We start from the raw sequence: 11,233 nt of genomic DNA, 5'->3' as shown, positions 1-11,233 counted from the left end.
TCACTTGTTTTAATAAACTGGGATCTAGTGCCACCTGAAAGAAAGAAAGAAAGAAAGAAAGAAAGAAAGAAAGAAAAAGAAAGAAAGAAAGAAAGAAAGAAAGAAAGAAAGAAAGAAAGAAAGAAAGAAAGAAAGAAAGAAAGAAAGAAAGAAGTTTATTTTTGCTATAACAGCGAAATGTATAATTAAAATCCAGGTGCCACGGGATTCAGCACTGTGCAGGGGATCCTATATTTTGACAGTCTAAGATGGGAACGACCCAGTTATCAATCAACTTAACTGAAATACTGGCTTTATTTTATTTGTCATTTAAATTGGCAAGGTTTCTTGAGAAGAAGCGATTACAGCATTGCATCTCCTGGACTTCTGAAGCAGACACGAACACTGGAAGCAAGGGGGTAGGTGGCAGGACAGGTGTCTTTCTGTCACCAACAGTGAAAGTAGCAGTGGCGTAGTGGTTAAGAGCAGGTGTACTCCAATCTGCAGGGGGTTTGATTCCCTGCTCTGCCGCCTGAGCTGTGGAGGCTTATCTGGGGAATTCAGATTCGCCTGTGCACTCCCACACACGCCAGCTGGGTGACCTTGGGCGAGTCACAGCTTTTCGGAGCTCTCTCAGCCCCACCCACCTCGCAGGGGGGAAGGGAAAGGAGTTTGTAAGCCCCTTTGAGTCTCCTTGCAAGAGAGAAAGGGGGGGAATATAAATCCAATTCTCCTCCTCCTCCTCCTCCTCCTGCTTTCGTTCCTTTCCTCTTCTAAAACTTTGGGAGGTACAGAAGCAGTCGACCCCCCCCCCCCAAGGTGGTCTGTGGGCGTGGTCTGGAGTTGTTGCTTCTAGCCCCGCCTTCCTCCTGTCCCGCCCTCCTCCCCTCCCCGCCAGGAACCGGTCTGCAGCCTCTCTCCGGCCGGACGATGGAATCTGCCGGCTGCGCCTGTTGCCAATCGGAGCTCGAGGGTTTCGGAGCGGAGTTGCGGGCGAGCTGCTGAACTGGTTCTGTGCTGCCGAGGATGGGCCGGGAGTGCGGGACTCAGGGAGAAGGTGCCGGGCAGGTAGGTGGCGGAAGGGCCTCAGGGACCCCTCCACGGGGGTGGGCTGCTACAGCTTCGGCATCTGGAGTCTCCGCGGGTTCAGGGGCGAACGGGGGAACGCTGACTGGGGTCAACCCCTTGGCAAGTCGTGCGATTTCTCGAGCCTCTGCTCTGATAAGAAGGTATCCATTAAAATCCGGGGGTCGTTTGAGCAGGCATCTCCGCTTCTAAAAGCTTCCAGATCTGACGGCTGACTTCCTCGGGACCCACATGGCAGGCGGCTATTGCGAGCCAAGAGGGGGCCAATGATAAGTAAGATTCAGGGATGCACGGAAGTCTGCGCTCTGAAGAGCAAAGTTTCTATGCCTGGGAATTCTGTGGGATTCTGCGCCTTGGATACATGTTGCACAGTGGTCATCTATCCATGCGTCCCCTTGCTTTGCATAAATTCTGCGGGATGGACCATTTGCGTCTTTTCGTTCGGTTTTGCTGGTTAGCAAGAGGAGGAGCCCCGCCCGTGGCAACCGCCAATCTTACCCAATTGTTTCTGTAGTTTCTGATTTCAAGCTGGTATTGCCCGCAGACTTTTAAGTTTCCCTTGGGGCCATAAAGACTACAAAGGTGTCCTTAAAATAAATAAGTGCAAGGCAAGCTAAGATCCCATGGACGCAAAATGTTGTGCCTCGTGCGCCATGTTCAGTGCTGGGCTGCTGCTTTGGGTAGAGCTGCAGACTCTGCAGGGTGTTTACTATCTTCCAGTGTTTTTATGAGTTGCAAAATCAGCTTGTGGTGTATTTTGAAGAAGCAAGTAAATATAGCAGCAGATACTAAAATATAAGAGTTGGCTGTGGATTTTCAGCTTAGGACATTGACAGGCAGCTCCACTGGTTGTGTTTTTGGGTTTCTTTGGATAGTTCCCCATCACATTGCATGTGTCAGGCAGCCCCCCCCCCTTTTCCAATCCCACCTATCTAGCCGTTTTAGGGCTCCACTGTTTTCTTCCAAGGAGATGAGTGACTTGGTTGAACATAGAAAGCTGCTTTATGATATGTCAGTCCATTGGTTCATCTAGCTGACTCTTTTTTACTTTTACTGGCAGGGTCAGAGTGGGTATTGGGCAGGGAAAGGCCTTTCTCATCTCTTGCCATCTAGAACCCTTTTGAAGCAATGCTGGAAATTGAATCTGGACTTTTGTTGTAGCAGGAGCCCTGTGGCAGAGGTAGAAAGTAACATGTGGTGTAAGCTTTAAAAGGATGGTGCAAAAACAAAACTAGTTTGGCGGCATTTAATGTTACCAAACCTCCTTGAAAACTGGGAGAATATGTGAATGCCCTGACATAGATAGTCCAGGCTACTGATGATCTCATCAGGTCTCGGAAGCTAAGCAGGGTCATTCCTGGTTAGTACTTGGAGGGAAGTTGAAATTTACTACACAGAGGCAGGCAGCAGCAAATCACCTCTGAATGTTGCCTTGCAAACCTTGTGGGTTACCATAAATTAGTTGCAACATGATAGCAAAAAAAAATACATTTTCGTGGAGAACTTCTAGATGCGACAGGGTTTTCCACTTTGTGACAATCTGCTTATGATAATGGTTCACATGGCGCTTCACCTTGCTAATGTCCTCTTCCTATTTAAGGTAAAGATAGAAAAATATGCTTGATTTTTATCACTTTAACCAATCTTTTTTTTTTTCTAGTGCTGGCTTCATTTGCGATCACTTAAGAGGATAGGGGAATACTCTGTGGGCCTTTCTTTTATCCTGCTTACAACCATTTGGCACAGATCAACAGTCATTGTCTCTGAGTGTTCCCTGCGGACATTTATCTTCATAAGTGATAATTAATTCCTACTTGCTCCCCTCCCATGGCTCAAGAGTTCTCCCCTTTGAAGTGTAACTAAATGTATTTTGACTGGTTTCAAACTGCATATGCTTTTGGTGTAATGGGGTCTTTTCATTCCAGGAGTTCTTTTCCTTGAAAAAAAGTATGCCTCTGTCCTGCTTATCTGTGTGGTGACAGAAAAGCTTGCTTAAACTGTGCTAAAATCTGACTTTGGCTTCGGTCCTATGCACTTCTGTGTTAACCTGGTGCAGCAGAAATAAACAGGAGCCTCGTGACAAAATTTTATTCTGCCATTGAGCTTTCATGGACCAAAGCCCATCCATCAGATCTAGTCTACAAAATATTATGCTGGAATAATGTTATCCCCCCCCCCTTTAAAATGTTGCTTGAGTCTTGTTTGTAGTGAACTCTGTGGGATGTTACTCATGCAAATGTGCAGAGAACTCAAACGTTTGTTTTCAAGGGGTCAGGTTCCTATCTGTCAGACTCACTTCATATGGATGTGCTTATGTTGGTTTACTTGGTTTTTGCTGCTCATTAATCTAAAATAGAAGTGATATCCATGGCGTGTTTTTTACGCATCTTTGGGTATATTAATTAAAAGTGATACAAATGCGAGTAATTGGTTCAAATGGTACAGTACAAAAGTTCACACAACAGGAGAGAAAGCTTTGGGTTTGGGTGTTTTGGAAAGAAAATGTGAGTTTCATAATCCCCGATTTCATCTAGAAGAGCAGAGTTTTGCCACAGACTCTAGGAGTATGAAGGCAAAATTGCCTGCACCAGTGGGGTTCATATTCAAGCTGTGACCTATTTTCTCCCTTTCTGCCTTAATTTCAATTGCTGCATAGCGTGTCAGTAAAGTTGGTACTAAAGAAGGTGCCTTAAGTTTCTGTTATGGCTAAAAGGGGAGGTTTCATTGAGAAATGAGAACTTGGAGTGCCCTGTCTCTGCAACACAATTTTCATAATGAGACAGTTTCTAGACTGTCAGTATGGCAGGGAAGACCCCAGCTGCCAACTGCTTCTTTCAAGCATTAATTCTGCATTTTTGCCTCCCAATTGTTTTAATGCCCTCTTGGAAGCTTGATAAACATGTTATTTTCTTACTGTCTGTGCCCTGGTTAGCAAGTAGGGAATGTCTAGAGTACAGCTGAACTTCATGAATGAGTGGATTCTGTGTATCTTCCTTTTCAGATCATGGTTAGTGCAAACAGGAATTTAATAATGTATAACTTTGGAAAAAAATAGGCATTTCCCAGTAAGATGAAGAATGGGCCTAAGAGTATAAATATATATAATCAACTATCTCTAAAGGAAAGTAGTTTGAGGTCAGATGAAGGCTTAACTCTTGGAAGAATCAAATTAACAAATATCCTTCCTGGAACAGTCACGGGAACAAAAGCCTCATTCATTTTAGAGCTGAGCTGGATAAACTTATGAGGGGTATTGATTGTACGAGTGTTATTTAGATTGTTATCCTGCTCTGAGGAAGGGCTGTGGTTTGGTGGGAGAGGATAGGCTTTGCATGAGGAACAACATCCCAGGTTTAATGATCTCAGGAGCAAGCCTTAGAAAACTCCTTTTCCTGCCTGATGTCTTCCAGCTCAGGATGAATGTCAGTTTTAAATATATATCATTTGACATACATAAAAATGTATGTTCTGCTCTCATAGGAAATCCAGCTTAAACTAGTGTCAGTGTTTTATTTAAGGTATTTACATGTCAACCAGAAAAGCAGGTGCATGAAGGGTAGTTTGAAAGCGAGAAAATAATAAAACGCTGAATATTCCTTCTGTCACCCTCTATTCTCTTCTGACTGTTCCCAAATCCTTGATGCAAGTCTCCTTTTTCCTGACTCAGCCATGGATATCTCTGTCCTGATGAGTTGTGTGGTATCTACCTTCCCTGGCTTTTACCAGTTACAGCCACTTTGCAGAGTCCTTGTAGGTGCTCCCTGCCATAACACAGATTGGTCCTATAATGAACTCAAAGTCTCTTCAACCACAGTATGTCATGGGCATATTACTGAGGCCTATCCCTCTGCTCCTTGCGAGGTGTTTGTGGAGGAAACTTCATGACTCCTGTTCATTTCTGGCTGCAATTGGATTTGCATAATTTCCTTCTCCTTGTTCTTTGGTCAATAAAATAAAAGCAGAAGTGTTTTTTGTATAGCTCAACTTTCTTTTGCAGGCAGAATTTAAGAGTGGTGCTGATTACCTCATGTTGTAACTAGACAGACACTTTAAAACACTCTGAATCTGCCCCCTTCCCCTCCCCCATTGCTGCTGACAACATCATAGTGCAATATTTTTTTTCAAAAGCTGTTTCTTGTCTGGGCCTTTTCCCTCCAAGGAATAGGACAAGCATAGCTTATTGCCTCCCTTGCGTTTGGAGTGTGAACTCTGTGTGCTGTAGTTCAGGGACAAGCAGAGGCCCTGAGGGTGAGCCTGGAGAGCCGGACTAACTTTCCTATCTAGCTTTCCCCCAAAACATGGTGTTTAAAGGTGAGGGACCAGTTACACAGCTGTTATGTTTGGAGGATCACCCAGACTGTTCAACTACAAGAGCACTGCAGTGAGAGAATCTTATTAAGACTGCTTCTTGTTCATCCCTAGGTGTTAAATGTCTTGGGTCTAAGACTCCCACCAACTCCAGGTGTTAAGTAGCTTAGCAAAACTGGTGAATTGTCTGTACTTTTTTGGATTAGATTAGTATCTTACAAGCAAATATTTACCCAACATTCTGCCTTTCGTGGGGTTTTTTTTTACCCTGCTGCTTTTATCCCCATTTTCTTTTCATGTAGTCTAGATCTGTCTAATAAGAAACTGTTCTGCATTTTAACTGAAGAAGTGGACTGTAGTCCACAAAAGCTTCAGTAAAGGCAGTCAGTCCACTGTGCAAGCACCAGGTCATTACTAACCCATGGGGTGATGTCACATCACACCGTTTACTAGGCAGACTGTTTATGGTTTGGTTTGCCATTGCCTTCCTCAGTCATCTGCTACACTTTACCACCAGCAAGCTGGGTACCACAGAAGCTTACGTTGGGGAAAAATGATGGTCTCTAAGATGTCACAGGATTGTTTGTTTATGTCTGCAGCTGAACTGGTTTTCACCCTTGGAGCACAACTGTCTTGCCTCCCTCCTCCCTATCCATGCTCCAGTAAATCCCGACCTGTCTGAGGAGCATTGTCTCTTCTCATTGGAACAGTCCACTACTGCTAAGCACAAATACCCCATCCCCTACTTTCCTGAGTTTTATGAGGTTTAAGCTTCAACTGGTATTCTCCTTTATGAGATTCAAGGTCCCTGATTGGTCAAGAGAGTTCAGCCCTATGTATTTTGTGTTTAATGTCAAATACATGTAAGCTAAGCAGGGCGCCTAGGCCAATCTCACCCTCTTCAGCTTATCTTTTTATATGATGTAAGGGGTTTGAAATCTGCATTTTGTTGAATGTACACATTAGTTTTTATATGTTGCTGTAAAAATGCAGTCTCTGAAGGCTGAAGCAGCAGGAAGTCTTCAATAGGTCAGCAATTTGTCATCCATTCTTGCTTCCACCAGGGAGCTTTGACACTGGTTCATGGGTGCTTGGAGGGTGTGTTTGTGTTTTTCTGCAAAGCCCACTGCAAATCTTTTCCAGCTCATGCTTGTGAAGAGACTGAGCTCTCCTAAAGGAGGTAGCTCTTTAAATTCTGGCCTACTGTTTGGCCTCTTCTTAACCTTTCCCTAGACCTTGCTGTAGAGAAATGGGCCAGGATCCAAAGCACTGTAAAACTAGCTCTATGAGTCCAACAGGACTTTGGACTTGTTTTGTTTTTCTTCAACCAACCTTCTTTGTCACTTTTGAAACCAAGGGGGTTTGAAAAGTGGTTTTCGGTAATGGTATGGGGTAGAAGAAGAAGAGGAGTTGGCTTTTACACCGCACTTTTCTCAGCCTTTAAGGAATCTGTAAGTGGCTTATGATTGCCTTCTCTTCCCCCGCTCACAACAGTCACCTTGTGAGGTAAGTGATGCTGAGAGATTTGTGACTCTGGGAGAACTGTGACTTGGCAGAGGTCGCCCATCAGGCGTCATGCAGAGGAGTGGGAAAAGAAATCTGGTTCTCCACATTAGACAAAATTGGTTGTCTAGATTAGAGTCTGCCAGTGCCACTCTGAACCACTACACCACCCCTCTACTGGGATAGTTCAAAACTCCTTGCATCCCTATCAGTCTAATACAGTATTTCTCCAATTGTGGTTTGAAACTAAAAAAAAAAATGGGTTGCAGTTCTCTCACAGATGGATTGTCATTTAGGTTGCCAGCTCTGGGATGGGAAATTCCCAGAGATTTAGGGGAGGAGCTCTGGGAGGGTGGAGCGTGGAGAGAGGCGGGAGCATAGTAGAATATAATGCCAGAGAGCTCACTCTCCACAGCTCCCTTTTTCTCTAAGGGAACTGACCTCTGTAGTCTGCAGATCAGTCTCACTTCCCGGAGATTTCCTGGTCCCACCTGAAGGTCAGCCATCCTAGTTGTAAGGTCAGGAGGGAGGAGGAAATGTAAGGTAAGGTGGGAAGGGAAGCTCTGGAAAACAAACTGATAGCAAATTTGGGGCTGCCTCTGCACAGAGTGCCAAATTGCCACGAAACATGGCCTGTTGCTCAGTGATTTTATGCATTCAGAAGAACTGAATGTGAAAGAAAGGATATAAATGGCTTCGTTTTTAATGAACATGAGATTCCTATGTTTGGTATTGGAGAGAGGGGGAAAGCAGAATGACGTTGATTTGGTTGAAGTGGGTTGGGAAAATTTAGTAGCTGCAGAAAGTTTGGGATCCATTAACCCATGCAACGGTTCCAGTTTTTTTAGGATTTTAAATGTACCCCTGGTTATTTTTCAAGATTCAATGTGTTTAATTTCTGTAAAAGGACATCCTCCAAAGGGACATATTCTTTTCGGTTGGTATAGACTGATTTCCTTTGATAAAACTTCTCCCTGCGACAGGTCATCAAAATGATCAACATTGTATCTACTCAGACTGTATCCTGGATCTGGAACCATTTGCACAAACAAGTTTTCATTCTTCCAGGTGGCATTTCCTCTTCCTCCCCGCCCCAATCCAATTGTGTTTAGCCATCTGCAGTCGTGAAACTTTGTGACTGTTTTCTTGAGTTCTCTCTCCACTTCTATGACAATATCTCGCTGTGCACTCCTGATGCCTGCCTGCTACAGGGAGAGGGGAGAAACTAGTGGCATTTCTTAGACTGAAAGAGGCTGTAATTGGCTTTAATGTGTTATGGTGTAGAAATCCTAACCAGATACATGGTTCAAGTGAGGTACTGTTTTTACATTCAGAATTTTTTGTTAGTTTTTGTAGCACCAGGGTAGGATATGTATTAATTTCCTACTCATCTTTATAGAGGGTGCTGGGATATCTCATTGAGGAAAGAGATCTTATAGCAGAACATATATAAACAAGTACTATTATACCGTGTAAGTGGTTTGCTGCCAAGATCATGTTGCTGTCTTGAGTGCTTTTTCAATGAGAGAGATTAAAATGCCTCCATGAGCTGTCTGGCTTTCCAGTTGTGTTTCCATGAGTATGATTTGAGAGGGCTGAACAGCTTTGAAAGATGTGCATCTAGTAGGTTGTAAAAGGTGACCTGCTTTTCTTAAACCTCTTAACAGGTGATATATTTACTGGAGAACCAATCTAGGGCATAGTATAGTCTTCTGTACATGCCAGTGAACAACCTTAATGTATGAAATTAATATTTCAGTGATCCATAATGACCCATACAAGAAGTCCAGTCAATCACCCATTACCTTAACAAAGCAAGGGAAATTTTGAGCAGGAAAATACACTCTTCTTCCCAGTTGACCACACTGGTCAACAGTTGACCTTTTACAAGACCCTTCACAGTTCATAGATGACAAGAGAACAGTCTTATTGGTCACAGCAAAAGTAGCAGATGACTGTATCTTATTTGGAGATAAAAAGGGAGGCTAGGCCATGGTAGGGAGGTAATCTATTTTTTGTTGTGGTTGGAAATTGAAGAAACTCTGGAAAAGGGGGAGGAAGAAGAAGAGTTGGTTTTTATTTGCCACTTTTGTCTCAAAGTGGTTTGCAATAGCCTCCTCGCCCCCAGGAGGCACCTTGTGAGGTAGGTGGGGCTGGGAGGTTCTGAGAGAATCGTGACTGGCCCAAGGTCATGCAACAAGCTTCATGTGGACAAATGAGGAATCAAACTTGGTTCTCCAGAGCAGAGTCTGTTGTTCTTAACCATTTGACCACACTGGCTCATAGGTGATACTTCATATGAAAATGGGTAACAAGATAATGGGTAGCAAGATATTACTATGTTTGTGACCACTGATTGTGACATTGTTGAGATTAAAATTTTTCTCAAAAGTTGCTATCCAATGGTGAAACAGTGCATTTCAGAACTGGGCGAAGAGATAGCCTTTAATCTGTTATCAAGCCTGACACACATTCAGCTCTCATGTGAAAGTGTTTTGTTTCCATGACGTCTAAAAACAGCAAGTATTCAGTGAGGTTCTTTTATTAAAGGCAGCTTTATCAAATCATCATGAATAGATTGACTGTATGTTTTATTATATTTTTCAAAGTTAGGAAAAATATTGTTCCATGCGTTGTAGTCTATCAAGCAGGCTTGAGTCAAAACGTGCTGCTGGGTTTGTTTGTTTTGGCTTTCCACCTGTCTTCTAAGTCAGGTGTAGATAATAAGAATAGAACATTATGACCTGGGTGTGTCCAGGTGTAGATAATAAAAGGAGGGCATTGTCACCTGGGTATATCCTCAGGTGGCAGCAGGTAAGGGATTGTGTTTAAAATGCCCAAGTCCTAGACCAAACAAGTAATCTGAGAATTGCTAGGGAATGAGAATGCAAGTAATACAGTGTGATAGAGAGATACAAACTGTCAGGAAGCAGCCATTCAGTTCATTCAAATGGTGGGTTTTTCTCCTTCTAAAATATGCCTTTTGATCTTTCATCTCAAGTGTTCCAGCAGAATTTTTAACCCATACTTTTAATCATTCATTTCCCCCCATTTTGAACAGATGTATCAAGCAAGGACGTAGGTAAGGGGTGTGTGTGTTTCTCGGGTTCAAACCCCCCCCCCCACAATTCATGTCCAAAGCTCCGCCCCTCCGTTTGTGGGTTTTTAAAACATGTTTAGTGTTTTTTTGGTTTTTGGCCTGCAAGGGGAGCATTGTTTGGGCTAGCAGCACCAAACTTTTAGAGATTGTTTGGGGGACTCTCCTGATGATACTACCCAGGTTTGGTGAGGTTTGGTTCAGGGGGTCCAAAGTTATGGACTCCCAAAGGGGGTGCCCCATCCTCCATTGTTTCCAATGGGAGCTAATAGAAGATGGGGGCTACACTTTTGAGGGTCCATAATTTTGGACCCCCTGAACCAAACTTCACCAAACCTGGGTGGTATCATTAGAAGAGTCTCCTAAAGATACCCTGAATGTTTGGTGCTGTTAGGTTAACAATTGCACCCCTGACAGCAGGCACCCCCCAAATTTCCCCAGATTCTCCTTTTAAATCCACCCCTTTCGGCATGGATTTAAAGGGAGAATCTGAGATCCTCAGTTTAGAAGAAGAAGAAGAGTTTGGATTTATATCCCCCTTTCTCTCCTGTAGGAGACTCAAAGGGGCTTACACTCTCCTTGCCCTTGCTCCCCCACAACAAACACCCTGTGAGGTGGGTGGGGCTGAGAGAGCTCCGAAAAGCTGTGACTAGCCCAAGGTCACCCAGCTGGCATGTGTGGGAGTGCACAGGCTAATCTGAATTCCCCAGATAAGCCTCCACAGCTCAAGCGGCAGAGCAGGGAATCAAACCCGGTTCCTCCAGATTAGAATCCACCTGCTCTTAACCACTACGCCACATTGAAAGTGATGCTGTTTCAGGGTGGGGGAGAATCCACCCCAAAACAGCATCACTTTCAATGTTGTTTAACTAGGGACCCCAGATTCTCCCTTTAAGGTGGATTTAAAAGGAGAATTTGGGCTATCTAGTTTAAACACCATTGAAAGTGATGCTGTTTGGGGGTGGATTCCAGCATCACAGCGGCTGCCCGGGGGGGGCGCAAAACTCAGATTTTGCACCGGGCTCCATTTTCCCTCTGTGCCTCTGCCCAGAGGGGAGGGCAGAAGGAACTGCCGGCTGGGAGCCCAGCTGGTAGGGGGCAGGGGAGGGCAGGGCAAAGGAGTCTGCTGTCCCGGGCCTTGGATAGCTGCTTTTATAAGCACTAGGCCAGGGGCGGGGCTTGGAGAGGCGTGGCCATGCCCTAGGAGCGGGTGGGGGTGGCCCCCCCGAACTCCCCCATAAAAAATCTATACCTACGTCC

General features: G+C 44.4%; 1 protein-coding gene across 2 annotated transcripts in view; it reads left to right on the top strand.

The window, feature by feature from the left end:
* Nucleotides 1-918: 918 nt before the first annotated feature.
* PIK3R5 (phosphoinositide-3-kinase regulatory subunit 5) overlaps nucleotides 919-11,233 on the top strand; it is a 70,786-nt gene continuing 60,471 nt past the window's right edge. For both annotated transcript variants that reach the window (XM_048490479.1, XM_048490478.1), the window contains exon 1: nucleotides 919-1,047. The gene's annotated coding sequence lies outside the window, so the exon portion shown is untranslated. The remainder of the gene's footprint in view (nucleotides 1,048-11,233) is intronic.

Source organism: Sphaerodactylus townsendi, linkage group LG03, assembly GCF_021028975.2.
Source record: "Sphaerodactylus townsendi isolate TG3544 linkage group LG03, MPM_Stown_v2.3, whole genome shotgun sequence".
Taxonomy (NCBI): Eukaryota; Metazoa; Chordata; class Lepidosauria; order Squamata; family Sphaerodactylidae; genus Sphaerodactylus; species Sphaerodactylus townsendi.
Note: the sequence above shows the minus strand (reverse complement) of the source record. Positions and strands in the feature narration are given on the sequence as shown.